Raw genomic sequence first — 19,082 nt, 5'->3', positions numbered from 1 at the left:
AATGGACCGGCAATGGGTATCACTTTGCTAGAAAAACTGAGATCAACAGCAACGTGGAGAAGGTCCCTGTTAAGATCTACAAGGACAGCAGTTAAAGAGGCCGCCAGAGGAGTAACAGAATTAACAGGTTCTGTTACATTATTGACTTTAGCTGCATTCTCATACTTTTTACAGACATGTACAAGAATTTGTCTCCGGCCAGTTTTGTCTCCAAAAAAACTGACTCCAGTTTTAAGCTCCACATTAAGCTTGTACTTTTCAACACATTCTCAAACAGTTATCCGACAACTAAGAGGACATGGGTCTCATGCTCAGACTTACTCTGCAAATTGTTAATGAGAACTTGAAAGTGATCAAGTTAACTCTGACTAGATGGTAGACATTTTGGAGGTTCAGTCTGGTAAAGATGGTGGCTCCATTCAAGTGCTCAAAGACAGAGTTTTATCAGTGGCTGGGAAATTATTCTTTTTTGACAGTGATGTTGTTCAGCCACTTATACGATACACAATGCAATGCCTTTCATTGCCATCTTGTTTGGACTTGAAGAAAAAAACTAGCACCCAAGGGAGAAGCAGAGGGCAGATTATATCCTCAGCAAAAGGCTGAGATGAACTTTTCCATAATAACCCATTTTTGACAGTTAAGGTTGTACTGTTTACTTGTGGGCAAGAAAGCCCTAGGCAAAAAATCTATAGAGCAGTCATACGAGCGGTTGGGTGGCAAGGACAGGGCTCTCTTCTTACCAAATACTTCAGACAAATCATAGTACACATCTGGCACAAGGGACGTATCTGAGCTTTCAGTCTGACGTTAGTGGAGGGACAAGCTGAGCGCAGGTAGGGCAAGTGACAAAACTACTCCAGCCAAAGACCCTGACAACTTACCAGTCGATCTAAGGAATATGTAGCTTCAAATAAGAACAGCCCAGCATCAAGGGGAATTGAGGAATGAGATGATGTGTAGTAAGACTGTTGTCTTTCAGTAGTTGCCAAACAAAACCAGATTCAAAGGGTGGGAAACATAAGATTCATTATTTTATAATCTGCCATCAAATACTAGAAGTGTGGCCTGAGAGTCACAGGGAAGCCACACTGGGGAACTATCAAAATTATGAATTTCAACTCCAGAATCAGTTAGTAATGGCACAGAGACGTGGCCAGAACTCTTGAGTTTGCAGGGATTGATAAACGTAACCGGAATTAGTATCCGTGATGTGTTGGTATCCGTGACTTGGCTCATCAGTGCATCCACTCCCAGTGATGAATTTTTTTAACCAACTCGTAAAGTTAGCCACAAAATCACCACCATGACCACAATATAAACACTCATCAAACCAGTAAGTACCACTGTCTCTCCTTAGGTGTCAGACAAGCTCTTCAAAGCTGCATGAGCTTGTCCGCAAAAGCAGTAATACGATCGTGTACCTGGTTCTCAGAGGTGATGTGGTGAGCTGGAGGTTGTGACAGGGATAAGCACACAACTCGAGGTGTTTGGGTACCTCTTTCTCGTCTCCTCTCCCTTATTCTGTCATCCATCTTAATGATGAGGGAAATGAGAGAACTGAGAAGAGAGACTTTAGCCTTTAAAGCAAGTCATCTTTTAGTCGCTCATTTAATAATTTGATCAAGACGTCTTGCAGAGTTGCATTGTTCCATTTAGAGTCCTCTGCTAATGTCCTGAACTCCAGAAAATACTTAGCCACAATCCGGGCTCCCTGGTGAACACTAAGCAGATGTTTAGCGAGGTTGCCAGAGTGATCAGCATGGTCAAAAGCATTCTTCAATCAACTGTAATTTCAGTAAAAGTTATAACGCTTTCCAAGTGTTGAACACTTCATCCCAGTTAAATGCTCCTCCCCTCAATAAAACCCTTTATGTAGAGTATCTTTAATGTGTCTCATGCGAAGGTGAGCGGTCTTTGTTAGAACATCATCAAACATTGATGAAGAAAACTCTGATTCTTATTCAATGCACAAAGAAAAGGCTCAAGGTCTTGAATGTGGAGCTCATGGGGAAGGCAGGCTCAGCGGGAGGTGGCGGCTTTGGAAAAAACAACGCTGGCCGTTTAGGCTGATCAAAGAAGAAAGGAAGAAGTCAGGTTGCTCATGCACCTACTTAAAGGTTAGCTTACTAAGCAGCTGCTCATGTTGTCTCAGAAGAAGTCCGCTGATGGATTTTGATTGACGTAAAGCGTGGGCTCCAGTCTCCATCTTCTGGTTCGAGTCTGCAGGGTCCATAATTTCTCCTGGCTAATTTGTTATAGTGAATGGAGTTGGACTCTTAAGCTGTGGTGAGAAACGAAGATGAACTTTTTATAGCTTCATTGGACAGCGAATCAGGAACAACTGGAGAACGCAAGAATCTGAACATCGAAACATATTCAATATTTTTCATTTTTGTAAATGTATAACTCTGATGGTTAAAGTATTGCCATGCCAGCAAAAGATTACTCGAGTGAAGGTATTAAAAAAGCTTTCACTTGTTTACCTAAGACATAGTTTACAAGTAAAAATGTTGCTTTTGTTAGTGGTCGATACAATGCACGTGTCTAATCGTGACGTTGGTAAGTTGTTCAGGCTGAGATTTAGAAGGTATTCGTGCTGGCATTGTCTGTCACTGACACTAAGCAATGTCCACCTTTTGCCCAAACACAAGGTTAAGGTCAAGTCAGTGTACGGTGATAGCTGATGAATGAATTCCCTCACAGAAGGCAGGGCAAAATAAAGAACGGATGGGGCTGGTCAGAGGGGGGCTTCGGTTACAATAGAGAAACAAAGCTAAAACAAAAGAGTCCCTTTCTTTTGTGCCTCACTTTTATGTAATTTCTGAAGTTAACTACAAAAATGTCAAAAGAAAATTTAATCACAAATGCGAACATAGTTCAACTACCAACAAGCCACTACTAGATCAGGAATAGGTAACTACAAGTTTAATTACCCATAGCTCATTGTTCCCCAGCTTTGAAAACATTTGTTAATTCCCTAGGAGCTCTGTGTATCTTAGAAGCCTCTATGCTCCCTTGATTATAGTCACATTAATGATAGATGTGCTCACAATGAGCAGCTTCACTGGGCTTCACACAGGCCTCTAGATGGCACAACAAGGCAGAGGCAGCATTCACAGAGAAGCCTAGATAGGTAGCGCTGGTATATTACTGTGTGGCACAGGACTCCTCAACAACAAACCAGCTGTGAAATGTGAGAAAACATTCATATGTGACATTCAAGACATTTTGCAAGCACGTTAAAACAGTTTGAGATCTGTAGAGGTAACTTTGATGATAGCAAAAGACCAAAAAAAAAAAAAAGTGACAAAGCATCAAAGCTTATGAAGTTGTGTCATCAGCATTGAATTGATAATGAAGGAATGTCCTCTTAAGGCATTTATTAACTGACCATAGATAATTAACTGACCTGGTTTGATTAAAAATTTTTTTCATCTGAGGTACAGCCAGCCTATCAACCTACCAACAGCACCACAGTTTGTTTTTCAGAAGGATGCGAGATATTCTTTTGACCGTAAGAAAATAGGAATTTCTCAGTCATCCTTCGGCTCTGGTTTCTGTCCATCTCATGGTGACTTCATGGAAAAACAAAAAAAATTGAAGGTGACAAAAATTAAAGGACTCATCTCCAATAAAAGGCTTAAAAAGTACCCCTTATTGGCTAATTTCAGAATGCTTCTGGATTCCGTCATCACATATTTTCAGTCCCTCTATTGTTTCATCAGCTGCAAATTTGCGTGACTTGTCTTTAACTCCCAGTTATGCTGAGGTGGCACTTTTTTATGAATGTGTTCATCAGTGCAGTGCTGTGCTCCCCACAACTCATTCAACTGCACAATTAAAAAAACACCTGTGAGTCGCCGCGTGGCATCACTGCTGCATAACACCTGATCCCGTGACATGACGAACAGCTGAGGTTATGGCAGGAGAGGTCAGTTAAAAGGAATGGCCCAAATGAAAACTGAGAAAAGATTGTATCGAAATGTGAAAAAAAGATGTTGTGAAGTGAGAAGAACAAAGATAAATGGTCTAACAAGATGAAACAGTTGGGAAAGGAGAAAAGACAGTGTGGAGGAGAGACGGAGGGAGCCAGACAGCAGTTGCACTGAGGGCTACGCAGCACTGATGTCACCTCATGCTGGTACTGTTGGACTCAGAAACGGATTAGCCATTTGATCTTTGCCCTTAATTTAGTTCCACTTTACACCTTCCAGCTCGTGCTGCCATCTTATTGAGTCACACGACATGTGTCTCAACATCTCCCTCTGCTTTACCGCTCCTTACACCCATCTCATACCTCTACATAACTTTTTTCTTTCCATATGTGCTCTCTGATCAGAATCAGTGGTATCCCCCTCCCCTGTTTATGTAACAGCTCCATCATTGCTTGAGACCAAGAATACACCCCAATGCGTCGATAAGCCCTCATTCAAAGAGATTGAATTATATGGAGATAAACGGTGTCCTTGAGCATGGGTGCAGATAACAGATTGGAGTGACACAGCTGACTCTCTTTGTTTTGTTAATTAAAGATGACCTCATCGCTAAAAATGGACGCTGTGCACCTCCTCGTCACGAGCTTCGCCATCAGCAGATTGCAGATTGCAGGCAGGGGGCCAAGGGCTTTCTGCAGTCCCTTTCCCTTTTTGCTTCCTTTCCCATTTTGTCTCTTCACACGCACATTGTTAGTCTCTCTGCCTTCACCACAGGTCTAGACTTCCCTGATTTATTTTTTCTTCTCTCCATCTCTCAATAATTACGGCAGTCCCTCAGTGTCGCCAAAAGCTCACTAATGGATGTGCGCTGGAATTATGGAATTATTACTGAGACAAGATAAGGACGTTGCCTTTCACTGCCTCCCTTTTTTAGTCTTTATTTTTCATTGTGAGGTATTTTGTCCCCATCAGTTATAATTAAGTCTTTCTGTGTTTGACACAACTTACGAGAGATTGGACCTGATCTTTGTTGAATTTGGTGCCGGCAAAAAAAATCAATTTTAAATGCATTTAAGCATTAAATTGGGATTGATTAGTCTCATTTTGTAATTCAGGGCACTGCAGTCATTAAAGTGGTAGAAATAAATATGTACTCACAGCAAAGATCCTTGCATTAACGTACAGAAAAGGCATAGGCTAACCCTGTTTGGATTTATTTCAGGCTATTTTAAAAACTGACTGAACCCATTCTGCTGTTGATACAGTATCTATGCTCCTACTGGCCACAACACATTTAGAAGACAGGACAGAAGACACAGAACCTGTATCAAGGTTGATAATGTATAATGTGATCAATATTTAACTGCTTTGTTTTATATACTGTTTCAGCCTCTTTTCTCGAATGTGTTTTTTTCTATTAGGTGTAACACTATTAGAAAATGCTCCAACTTTATTTGTTGTCATTGTAATTTGTCCTCGACTAATGTGAGAGCCATTACCTTGGCCAATCACCTCTCACTGCTTACTGATAAAGTAATCCAAAGCATCATGTTCTCTTCACCCATGAAAGCAATAAAAAGAAGTGTTCCCAAAATAGAACCTTTGAGCTATTAGAATTATTAAGAAACTAGAGCAAATTCAGCCCTAAATTAGGATTTCCACTGAATTCTTATCCTGTTCAAAACTGCAATTTGTATCTAAGCTGTTTGGCCAAAGGAGGCTCCAATTGCAGCCAATCATTAGGATAAACCCCATTGTATTTTGTATACAGGAAACTTTGTTATTTTGTATACGAAGAAAATAGCAAAGCTGTCCCAGTTAAAACTCTGCGTGATGCAGGATGACCTCCAACTGCATTTTAGATACTGTACAAGAAAAGTTAGCTAATGCAAGCGGGCTCGCGTTTTATAAGCCTCCTCCCAGTGTCTTACCACGGAGCCATCTTGGACTGTCAGATTCCACAAGTCTTTTTACATAATGGAATGGAGGATACCAGTCTTAATGACAAATCCCGATCCAAGCAGAGACGGAGTCACAATAAAATGAGCCGGGTGGGGTAAAACAGACCGCACACGGGTCACATCAAAATGGTAGACACAGGGGGTCATTACTCTGACCCAGTTTCTTGCTGTGCAGAAAGGGCAGGGGAAGCCCTGTTAGAGCCAATGTGTCAAACTATTCAGGGGCAAACCTAGGAATGTCCAACACAAAAATTCTGACAAACATGCAGAGCACTTGGCAAGTTGATATTGCATATGGACAGCATATAGCAGAAGTAAAATGTAGCTGTTACTTAAATGTTGAAAATGATCCAATTCTTGATGGGATAGAATATAAGGCTTGTTTTTAAATTGAACAACTTTCAGTTTCATATTTCTTGTGGTCATCTCATGACAGGACATTAAACATTAAATGTAACCTAAATCAGTTAATTCATTAATCATATTTTACCATTAAATTTGCTTATCCTGCTCTACTGCTGTATTGTATTTTATAATTTGACAATGTCACACTGTCACTCATCTTTGACTGGGGCGAACCTCCAATTATTATTTGCTGGAGGAAGCTTGATTAATTTCAGATAACTGTAAGGGCCTGGCATAAATTTATTTATTTATTTTTTTACTTTTGCCAGTTAATGTGTTGTCAAGATGTTCCACTTAAATATCCACTGGGTTACTATTTTCTCAGCAACAACTTAGTCTCGTCAATGTATTAAAATAGATATGTATAAAAAGTTTGTTTTTTGGATAAAGCAATTAAATATACAGCTACTAGATTGTTGTTGGGGTTCAGGGTACATTTGCTTTTGGAAAGCAACTCTGTTGTTTGTCGAAAACACGCATCAGTTATGTAATGGGTACTGGTTCTAATAAAATGACACATGGTTCCCAGTTTGTTGGGAAAAATGTGAGATTCCGAGGGAACACTGCTGCTGCCAAAGTTCAAATTGTAATCCCATTGGGGCCCCTGCATAATGTAAATTTTAGATTAGTTTTCATATCTCTCCAACAAAATAGAAACGGTTCAACGTGCAGGTTGCTGTCTAATGCAGATGAAGATACAAATGGCTGTTCAGCATTAATGGTAGTACAGAATTCAAAACTCATTGTTATCTGTCAAAACCTGTAAGCATTCATGGTTCCCCCATCTGCTGACTATATGACAGTTAGAAGTAGTTACTGTGACATAGCACATCTGTTTGTGGGCCACCATACTGAATACTTGATTTTGGCAGTCAGCACCTGTCATCGAGGCTTTCTGAAGCCTGACATGACCACATTTGGATACGAAGGAGAGGTGCTCAAGAGTGACAGCTGAAATCTGATTGCACAAAAATTCCTTTCTCTTAGAGTTAGCATCTGATTAATTGTGAAATTATTTTCAAAATGACCATCCTTTCCCAGATTAGAATACTGTACATTAAATACCGTGATGACCTGTGAGAAGAATGGATTGACTGACAAGTTGATGTTTTTTGAATGGGTGTCTGGGAGAAAGCACTTAATGGCCAACTTGAGGGCATTTCTACATCAATTGTATGTACTTTATCAGACCTTCTGGCTATGACCATGTTTTTTTATTATGTTAACCTATTTGAAAATTCCCATCGCTTGCTCTTCCTCTTCATGTCTTGTGAGGACAGGTCTGATGAGCGATACACCTGGGAGTGCTTTCTCAAAACTCCTCTTGAAGCCTTCTCTGCTTTCGTGTTCTTGTGGAACATTTAGAGACTGAACAATGCAAGGAAGCATTAGTCATGATAAAGAAAAACACCAGACATGTTCTGTTGGTATATGTGGATATGTTAGGGTTTGTGCTTTTTTTCTTGTGTGGGTTCCTGTTTACCTGCTCTCTCCTTCTCATCTGTCGTTCCTGCGGGCGGGGTTCCAGAGTGGCTGATTGCACATTTGTCTCACCTGTGCTGATTGTCTCCTCAATTTTTAAAAGCCTGAGTCAGTTCTTCAGTCAACGCGGGTTCCCCCTTTCACAAGCATAATTGTTCAGCCAAGAAATGTTTTGAACTGTGCTCAGTGAAGTCTTGTTCTTGACGTCTTGAAGGGAAGTTCTGAATAACCTGTTGACCTTTTAGTCTTTAAAAAAAAAAAAAAAAGTTTCCTGTGATCCTCTTCGTCCCATCTTGGTTTGACTGGAGCTCCCGACCCTGGGAATCTCTTACCTGTTAAAGGAGACATATTCAGCCAAACACCGGCCTGAACTTATAACCCAAGTATCTGCCACACCGCTGGAGAAAACAGTTAAGAGAGAGAGTTTCAAGCTCACAAGGAAAACCCAACCTGGTCGGTTCGGCTTTTTTTGTTTTGTTTCAATTCTAAGTCTGGATCTACTAGTTTCACTTGGATGGTCACCTGTCGGCTTCCTCTTTACAGACCTGAGTTCCCCGTCCCCAGCGACCAGACCTCAACAGTTCTTGGACTAGCTCAACATCATTAGTCTCGTTTTTGTAAACAAAACTCTCTTTCCTGTGTAGTCTGACTTTCGTTTCTGTTTATGGCTCCTGCCATCAAGTGCAATCTGTAACAGAACGAACCGACAAAAAATGGACACAACAGAAACTGACTCAGACAAAAACTCAGAATCTTTACAGCACACCCTTGTCAGCCAAGGCAGAATGTTGGGGCAGCACGAACAAGTTCTTTGTTCCCTGGTTGAAACGAATCAGTCTGCCTCAGCAAGTTTCTCAGCTCACAACTCAAGTGGCTAACCTCGCCTTCAAATTCATTTCTGCCGCCTTCTCTTTGGAAGGATGCGTTTCCCCGTAGGTGCCCCCTGTTTTTCCTCCATCTCAGCCTCCTCAGATTCGTCAGTCATACGTTCCAGACCCTGAACCTTTCTCTGGGGATTTAACTAAGTGTAGAGGATATTTGCTTCAATGCACTATGCTTTTCAAAAAAGACCAGTAACTTTTCCTTCTAACCATTCTAGGACCCTGTACATAATGGGGAGTCACCGGGGGAGAGCTCTGGCATGGGCGGAGACATATATATGTATATATATATGTATATGTATATATATATATATATGTATGTATATATATGTATGTATATATATGTATATATATGTATGTATATATATATATATATATGTATATGTATACATGTTTCCGCCCATGCCAGAGCTCTCATATACATATATATATATAGATATATATATATATCTATATATATACACGGAGGGTGACAGGCTTTTCTGTGGAATTTTGTCCTTTGGCCGTTGATTCCGGATGGAATGACTCGGCCCTTCAGGGAGTATTCTTAAATGCAGTATCTGAGACTTATACATGAGATGGCGACTCGTGATCCTCCCTTGGACCCGAACTTTCTCATTTCCTTAGTATTCAGATCGGACTATCGTCTCAGAGAAAAGAGACGCGAAAAAGCCTTTTGACCGACTTACCAACCAAAGTGCCTTTTATCTCATCTTCCTACCCCAGTAAGCGGACACTTGTCTCCCGAGGTGTCTCCCGATCTATTAGCTTCTGAGGAACCTATGCAATTGGGCCATACACACCTTTCCCTGGAGGAGAGACTGCGACCTATTCGGGCGGGTGAGTGTTTGTACTGTAGTAACCCTGGGCATCTAGTCGCTAAGTCTCCCAAGTTTTCATTGAATTTTTAATCAATGCTCATCAATAAGTGGGGGGGGTATTGACGAGCAAGGAAAACCCCAGTGTTTACACCCCATTTTGTTTTTTGCTACCTTGTCTTACCAACAAACACTTTTTTTCTTTTGTCAAACCCTGTCATATTCGGTGCTGAGACCAACTTTATCAACTCTGAACTAGCAATTAATCGGGTCTCCCGCCATTCCCCTCAAAAATCCCCTTTCGACAGACTGGATGGCAAAATCATCTCTGAGGTTACTCATACTACTTCCGTTCATTCTTTACGACTCTTGGGTAATCGCAGTGAGAAGATTGAGCTGTTATTGCCTTCTCCTAACTAACACTCGTTTGGGGTTTTCATGGTTTGAGAGACATAATCCACACATTGATTGGCAATCTAAATGTGTTTTGTCTTGGAGCACATTTTGTTACTACTCATGTTTGCGCTCAGCTAGCTCACCACGTGTTGAGCCTCCCGCTACACTTTCGTAGACACTTGGTCTATCAAACATTTCCTGTAGATTCTGAGTTTCGTTTCTGTGAATGGGTCCTGCCATCAAGTGCAATCCGTAACAGGATATCCCCTATAGGAGCCTGGAGACCCCCTAATATAAGACTTTGAACGGATCAATAGGATTTTATATGATATCGATTGGAAGTATTTGTGTTAAAGACACAGTACAAAGTGTTTAAAGGAGACATATTGTGCCTTTTTTCAAACTTGACAGAATTTTTATGACAGTCCAAAAAAACCACACATTTTCAGTTTGACAGCTCACTTCTCAGTCATGTCTTAACATTGTTGTTCATCGTAGCCAGTTTTGGTGTGTAGAATGAGCCTCAGGCTCTCAACACAACCACTCATCTCTTGTGAAGTGTGTTGTATTTGAGATACATAGAACAGCCTTGTTTGACCATGCAGACATTCGTTTGGATGCAAGTTAAAACTACTGAAGGACATTTTTACAGTATGGAAGTATGAAGAACATTGTCCATGCTCACATTAGCACACATGGAAAATCAAGCTCACTCCACCAAACACCAAAGGGATCACAAATAGTTTTTATTAGCTAAAATTTCCATTGGATGTCATGTCATTGAACTGGCTCAAGTTTTTACAGAATACAGAAGTAAATCTTATAGGCTTGATAAACCCTGGGCTTAACTGTTGTATAATCCCTCTGTTTTGTTTCAGGCTTTAGAGACTAACCTGATGTTTCGAGTTTGTTTTATTTTTCTTCTACGTTGTTAAAGCCAATTTTGTGGTACTGATGGTGCATTTAGTCATGAATGATAACTTGGAATTTCCAACATCCAACTAAGAAAAACAGTATTCGAAAACTCCAAGTTGTATTTCCTAATTAAGATTTAAAATTTTAGACACAGTACCGGTTGATCCTTGTTAGCTAAGTTATTTATTAGGTGAACTGGTGCACATTCCATAAGAATTTGCTGGTAACAGCAGTGCAAAAATCATGAGTTAAAGAGTTTGTACTTCCCTCTTCTAAATTCTAGCATGATTTGAAGTTGAAGATAGTTGGATATAAATATGGAGAGGCTGGACAATTTTACTCAGAGCTGCGTCTGTAATGTAACATTATTCTGAAAATATGTACAGTTTACAAATGGCCCCAAAAACAAACAGATTTTGTTTTTGAGTTTGTAGTCACTTCAGACACCCAAATGACCCATCCAGCACAGAAAAAGTTATTCTTTTATATGTCCTTTTTAAAGTGTTTTTAAAGTCTAGAATGAGGTTCCCGCGCTACTATGCCTCACAATGTTTTGGTCCACTGTTTATCATTCCCATCCGCCCACACACAGCTCTCAGAAGAGATCTCTCTGGAAATATGTCAGAGGTGGCTGAGCCCCAGTAAGTAGCAACTTTGCAAAAGTTCCAAAAAACATTCTGACCTCTCTTTACCTCTACCACTCAATAGCATAAAACATATTTATAATTTTAGCAAGTCTGTTTTGTCTGTTAATGTACATCTAGTTTAGCCAAACGTCGATACAGAATTTGTCATAAATTGCTGATTTTTAGCAGTTTTATAGCAGTTCTACTGTCTATCTTATCTTTTGAATTTCCCCCTCGGGGGATGAATGAAGTATTTTCTATCAATATCAAGAAGATAATGTATTTCTGTCCTATGGTCTCCACTCTGTGTTGTTGGTTATTTCGAATCCTCCCCAGGTCTTCTTTAAAAAAGAAAAAAATTTGACTTTTGTCTAATACTTTGGTGATAAGAAAAAGTATAACGTTATGAAGTAATTTCTAATTTAACGCTGGCTTATGGTTTGCGTTCAATGTTAATTAGCACATGTTAGTATGCTAATATTCTAAACTAAGATATGGGTGTTAAAATGATTGTATCTCCCAAACATTATTTAGAAGCACATACCGTTCAAAAGTTAATTACAGTCCTTGAGTTCTGTCAGGAAAGTCCCTTATATGATTTGAGCTTTAACTGTGCTGTGGAGTAGACTTCAAAGTCCAACAAAGCTCCATCAAAGTCGGCACATAATACCATTTCAAATCTATTTTAGCCTCTTCTCTCAAACTGTTTTCATAAATAAATTATTAATTTTTGTGCCAGCACAGTGCCTTTGGTTGTCCAAAGGAATGTCCCTCTACCTGATTTAAAAAAAACTTGGACAATTATATTCAACTCAGCCTGCTTGGTGAAAACTCAGTTTCCGACAGTGCTTTGTGGCCATCTCTGCGTTTCCTTTTACCCTCTTAAACATTACCAAACGTAATCCCATATTTTTTGTTTCTTAAGCGTCTTTTTTGAGTGTGTGTGTTTTTTTTTTTTCCTTTGGTCTTCCTTCTTTTGTGTGACATAAGGCTCTATGTGACAGTTTGTGTATATCTTTGTGAAGTCTACTTTCTACGTTAGTGATAGAGTTTGGGGAAAAGGTGGCATTGTGTAGGCTCTGTGTGGGGAGTGGAGGCCTGAGTGCTGACAGTTTAACAGAGGAGGCCCCTTGCAGGTTTGGCAGCCCACAGGAAATATAAAGCTTGTGATTTGTTTGTTAATATAAAGCTTATGTTTTGTTTGTTTAAAAAGAGTCAACTACGCTATTACCTGTACTGATGGAAGGTCGACAGAGAAACAGAGACGCAGTAAAATGAAAATGACTACATTGACTTGTCAAATTGTAGTTTCATTGCTATGGGATATTTTATGCTGTTACTGCATCCATAGTAAAGCCCCCACACACAAGAACCATCAAAAAAGATATCAAATAAACAATACATTTTAGGAAAATTAAATATTGTGCACATAATAAACAATACTGGTAGAAAAGTTTGTCTGAAAAGCCTGTCTGTGATGTGTACGTTTATGTTTCCCACATAATACATTGCCGCATATATACACCATACAGATGTGGCTATATTTGTATGTCATCTGTACTGAATTGACCTAATGGCTTAAGTGAATGAACACCGCCTTACTACTGAGTTTTTTCTTCTGCCACTTTCCCTCAAACTTCCTCTTTGAGCAAAGAAAACTCCATGTGTGAACCCGCTGACCTTGAGGAGTTGCACATACACACTGTCACTGAGACAGACACACACACACACAATCCTAGACACATGCAGCTAATGACTGAGGCAATTACACAGTGCCTGAATTTAGTAGTGTAATGGAAATGATATGTCAGGGATAACGGTATAGCACAGCAAGGCTGGCCTGCAACAAAAAATACATAAAATACCACCATTTACGCACACAGGCACACACACACACACACACACACACACACACACACACACACACACACACACACACATATATTTATATAGTTACCTCCACATCCTGCTGCAGAAGAGCATTAGCTTACACAGAAATCTACGATGCACATTAGGAAGTCCATATTCAATTGTATATAATTTAATTATCTCTGTGCGTGCTAGTTTGTTTGGGTGGTTGCAGCTTTTTCTTTTTGTTTCATTGCTGCTCTTTTCCCACCACTTGCACCCTATACTATACAGGAGGAAGGATCTCCGAGTTTCCCCTCCCATGCTTTCCCTACCCCTCCTTTTTCAGTGTTTTGTTATGAGTTAAGGTTTTTCTGAGGGGTATTCCTTGTTTCTATAGGGAATTTAAGCCATTATGGGTCTGGAACTGTTGCTTTTGTGGGCTCGCACAGACCTTTGAGACGCTTTATATGACACTGGTCTGTACAAATAAACAGAACTTGACTCGTTCGCGACTACACCATAGTTATAAGGTCTGAGTATGTTTGATTCTGAGTGGTTCTCTCTGTTCACTGTTCGTCAGTCCAACTCGTCACATTCCCATGATTTGCTATTATTTGTTCCCCTCTTTGCTTATGAAAAAAGGTCACCTGGCATTTACCATGAGGATTTAATCGCCATGTAAGCTGCAGAACACAAAATGGCTTTTACCGTAATAGAATTTCAAGGGCCTTAATTTTTGCCAGCTGTGAGCTGTTTTGGCTTTGGTATTGACAGAAATGTTGACGGACCACAGGGCTACCCTTGAGGGACCCCTCAGAAGGGTAGAACTTTAAATGCAGCTTCTGGGTGGGTTTAAATGCCTTATTCTACTGTTAATGAATCAGATTTTGATTATCATTACCTAATTCCTGTATGTAACCACTTATAATCTACCACTGCGGGGGAAGTCAAAATTGAAAGTCCTCAGTGGAAGTAGCAAACAGCCACAAATACTGCCATACGTGTGGGGCGCTATGTGTGCCAGTGGCTTGTAAAAAAACTTCTCCGGTATAGCAGTGGAGTTGTTTTGCACTTCTGAGCACATTTAATTCATCACCTCAGTCTCTTATGCATACAAACCCCCCTCATATGTGATACAAAATGAAAACATGTACGCATGTGTTCTCTGTACTGTTTGAAACCGAGGATATTCTAAGATGATTAGTAAAATGAAGCTTTGCACCAAATCCTGGGATATGTTTTGAAGGAGTCATTGTATATTCTTGTTGCAATATTTGTTGAGAAGCGTGCAGGGGCTTTGGTAAATAAGAAAAAGTATGTTAGTAAATGGTTTGGCTCATTGCCGTTGTCAGTGTTTGTAAGACCCCTTTCTTTCTGTTATCTTTCAAATCAAATCTCCCAGAAATATGTTAAATATACAATCTCTCTGACACAGCATTTTGTGTTGGCTACGCATAATGTGTTGAAATTACATGTTGGCACCATTGAAACCGTGCCAGTGACAGACAGTCAACTACCAGCTTTGTCATGACGAACAGAAAAACTCTAGTTTACACTAGTGTACTTGTCAGGGTGGTGTGATGACCTGCCTCTAGGCTATAACACAAAAAAAGAGCTACAGCGACATGAATTCTAAAATATGTGAAAATGACAGACTTTATCACCACACCCTCACAGGCGAAGCCAATTGCTACAATAATCATACCAAAATCATTGAAAGTCGTCGTGCAAAAACGTTACCAAGACGTTACGCGTCATGTCCACACGCCTTACGTATTTCATGTTTATGTTATTTACTTTTGGGACCCATGCGTGAACGACTTTGAATCACATGAATACATCAGCTTTATGTAAAAGGAACAAACTGCTATTAAGGGGTTTTACTCTATGCTAAGTCTTGTTTCTGGTGTATTTTTACCCTACATTTTGCAAAGCAAACTTTTTCTTCTGCATTAGCACTTCTTATCCACTTGCAAAATGCATTATTGCATGAACTACTCTTTTGGTGTAGATTTTTTTTTTTAACAAACTGGGTATATTAGCGAGCTAGGCATGCTCAGAATATTCTGCTCGTGTAATTTTATAGGTTGTTAATGTAGAAATTGTTGCCAGCATGATTTTTTTTCCACATTTGTGGGATCGCTGTGGAATAAATGCATGGTTTTAAAGAAGTTTTTCCATCTCCCCATTATATGATCTTTTTAGGCTATTTATGCCTAGGACAGTGAAGAGAGACAAGCAGGGGGCAGAGAGAGGGGGAATAACACGCAGCAAAGGGCCGTCCGATGCGGGATTTGAACCGGGGCCAGCTTCAGCGAGGACTATAGCCTCTTAAGCTGGGCATACACTGTGCGATTTCTGGCCCGATTTCGACAAAATTTTTCCTCGTGCGACTATTTTGGAGATCGGGCCGAGTTTTCGCTCAATCGTGTAGTATACATGGGGTAACGACAAACGATTAAGCCCTCCCGACCACCTCCCGATCGATCGGATGAAAATCAGACTTGTTTGAAATCCTGGTCGCTCCTCGTGAGGCTCTCGCACAGTTGAAGCAGCTGGACGAGCCGATTGACCTCATCCTGTCACACTACGCATGCGCAAACATAGGCACGGAAGAGAAAATTGTCAACAGAAGAAGAAAAAGACAACAGAACAGCATGGCAGCGACCGGCGACCGAGTCCGACGTGTCGTGTAGTGTGAGCAGCCAGATCGCATCAGACCATCGGGTCGTACAGTGTGAGAACAGGAATCGTGAGCTGTGACGTTTTAACCCTTGCGATTCACTCGTACAGTATGAGCAGCAGCTGAATCACGCGATTGAAAAAATCGCACAGTGTATGCCCAGCTTTATACGTGGGGCGCCTGCTGTACCCACTACGCCACAGACCGCCCCACGTGTTAAGTATTCCTAAACCAGGTGGAATTTTTTTCCGGCTGAGTGCTCCTTTGAACCAACTTTTAAAAGCTTACTTCCATTCCAGATTCAAATTTCACTCGGAATACATTTAGACTTGCTCTTGATCAGACACAAAAGTTTATTATCCTTTTTTCTAAACAAAACGTTAATGCTTGTAGATTATGTTTGCTTTGTAATCATTACATGCAGAGAGCATTCCCAGGTACCTTTAATCACTCCCAAGGTGGTAGACCTGTCTGTCAGTCTTACACTGTGGGATCACACTGAGTCTGTTTCCTTTGGTGGTATCGTGTTGTGTTTGACGTCTTGCTAATCAGTAGAGAAAGAGGACAGTGGCACTGATTGAACTAGTTCTTAATGCCTTGTTGACATTAAAGATTCTTAGGCTGTATGTCGCACAGGAAATACAATATTTAAAATATAGAAGGTAATATAGTATATTAAAGTATTACAATGTCATCGAAAGAATGTTTGTGTATCTATTATTTTGTTAACGTTATTATTTCACTAAAACTAACATTCCCATGTGTTCATGTCCAATAACAGCCCCTTTACAGATGCACGTGATGGTACATTGTGTCCACTTACAAAGTATAATGGTCTCACGCAATTGCATAACAATTTATAGCTCTCAGGTGGATCGTTTGGAGAGAGTTTCACCCATAAATTTAAAGTTAAAAATGTGAAGTCCTCCACGTAAGAATATATGATTGAGTACCAGATGCTATGTTCCTTTACGGAGTCATTGAATAGATCATTATACAGTGAGGCACATTGCATCCAGCAGTTACCAGAGTAAAAACAACAGTCTTTTGTTTCATCCTCCAGATGGACCAGGTGAACACTTTGCTGCAGCGACCGAAGTGATGTACTCACTAGATTTATGGGATGTGCTGGCTTCGATAAAACTGTGAAATGAAAATCAGCTCAGTGTAAACAGTATAGTCTGAAATTTGATAGATTGTTTTATTTTTTTTTTTTTATTTTAGATATTTTTGTTGGAAAGAAACAAAAGTCTCATTTTTTTTTCTCCCCCTCTTTCCGTTGAGTTAGTCAGAACACCACAATTCTCCCTGGAGCCTGTCTCTCATATAATGATTTTTATTTTTTTATTTTTTCATTATGAAACATGTATGCACGTGTATCACAGGTGCTGGTCCTGGAAGTTTTTCTAAATATTTCATCTCAGGTCTGTCGTGAGACATGTGCACTTTACTGTGGTTGCTCCTAAAGTATACTCTAGTCACGCATTAGGCCCTTGATTTATTCTGATTATCAAAACATCCACTGATATCATCATTCTCCTATGTGGCTACATCCAAAACTATAAAACATCAGAGCGATCTCTGTCCTTTTTATAGTTCTCCCTTATTGTTTGTCTTTTTCTCTCCTGTCTTTTTCTCCTTCCTCCCATCAATTTGCTTTGTGTTTTTCATGCTGTATTTTGAGCGGTCTTGTTCTAATTTTAGGCATTTTGAAGTACAAGAAATTGTCAATTAATGGCATACTTCTCATAATTGCTTCGGAATGAAAGGTTAAGGAAGAAATTATATATTTAAAATGCCTCTACCAAACATAGGCTGAATCGTGTCAATGATTCGGACTATCATCACCATTATTTTCAACAGAATAAAAGCTGATCTGCTCGGGATATTTGCAAACAGCAGATGAATAAGGGAGTTCATCTCTGCATTGGACATATAGACTATATGTGAGAACTCAGAGCCATGTTGTTCATCCACTGCCCGTGCTTTAGGCTTTAAGGTAAAGGAACTGGTATTATGAGTTGTATCACACTTACAGTTATTAATTTAGTTTAAGTTTAGTTGATATCAGTTTCCATCTTTCATTTACCTCATTTTTAGCTCATCAATGCCATTTTTTGTGTCTATTTTAAGTTTTGTTTTCTTGTGTATGAAATAAGGTACGCAATACTTTAATATCTGTTTTACAAAGAAAACACAATAGAATACTAAAGAATTTGAGACTGCTTTTTGTTTTTGTGTGTTTTTCATTTTGTATTCATATGTAAAACAAAACCTGCAAATTTGCAAAGTTCCATCTAGGAACAAGCATGTTTGTTTTTTTTTTAGGGATGAGTATGGGCTGTGTATGTAAATTCAGCCATATTTTAGGCCACAACCATCAGTTACCTCTCATTTACAAGCAATAATTGCTGTTGCAATCCTTACAAATCTTAAACATCAAAATATGAACTTTGCGAAATATGTTTTAAAAGTAGAGTTAATCTAGTTTGTGCTTGGAAATGTCAATACTTAAGATAATTTCTCCCTTTTGTGTTTCGGTAATATGATTTGTTTATAATAAAAGATACCAAAAGGCTTTAAATTTAAATGATACCGCTTATGAGGCTGATAGGGATTTTTTTTTTCAACAAAATGACAAACATGGTATGAATTAGACATAACAGAGACTGGCATTCACAGCTTCTTTGCAGTCTTAAGCAAACTTTGAATATGGTTTAAATGAATCTACTTCAAGATTAATGTTTAAAACAGAAGTTCCTCAAAAGAGCAACGTTGCCACAGTGCTGGAATGTGGTTGGGGGCAACCTCCTATACACAGAGCTCTTTCTGCGAAAAAGGTCAATTCATTCATTTGTGCAGTCCTTTTTCCTCCCTTGTGCAACCTTTTCTTACATCCCCTCGTGCCCCGCCAGCCAGACTTACTCCCTGTGTTTATACGTTGGCCCAGGTATCATAAGCTAAAACTTAGCTGCCCTTTACCTCATGTAGAAATAGTTGGAAATCCAACCATATGAGCACTTTTAAACTGTTTTGACAGGTTCCTCTTTTTTTCCATCACCCCCATGAGCACTGGAAACTGGCGTGGTGTGAGTCTGTGTCTGAATGAACAACTGTGCATCGCTC

General features: G+C 39.7%; 1 protein-coding gene across 2 annotated transcripts in view; it reads left to right on the top strand.

Moving 5' to 3' along the window:
• astn2 (astrotactin 2) overlaps positions 1-19,082 on the top strand; it is a 285,626-nt gene that overhangs the window by 247,704 nt on the left and 18,840 nt on the right. The window lies entirely within an intron of this gene.

Source organism: Odontesthes bonariensis, chromosome 22, assembly GCF_027942865.1.
Source record: "Odontesthes bonariensis isolate fOdoBon6 chromosome 22, fOdoBon6.hap1, whole genome shotgun sequence".
NCBI classification, from domain to species: Eukaryota; Metazoa; Chordata; class Actinopteri; order Atheriniformes; family Atherinopsidae; genus Odontesthes; species Odontesthes bonariensis.
The sequence above is the reverse complement of the archived record's forward strand: the minus strand, read 5'-3'. Positions and strand labels throughout refer to the sequence as shown.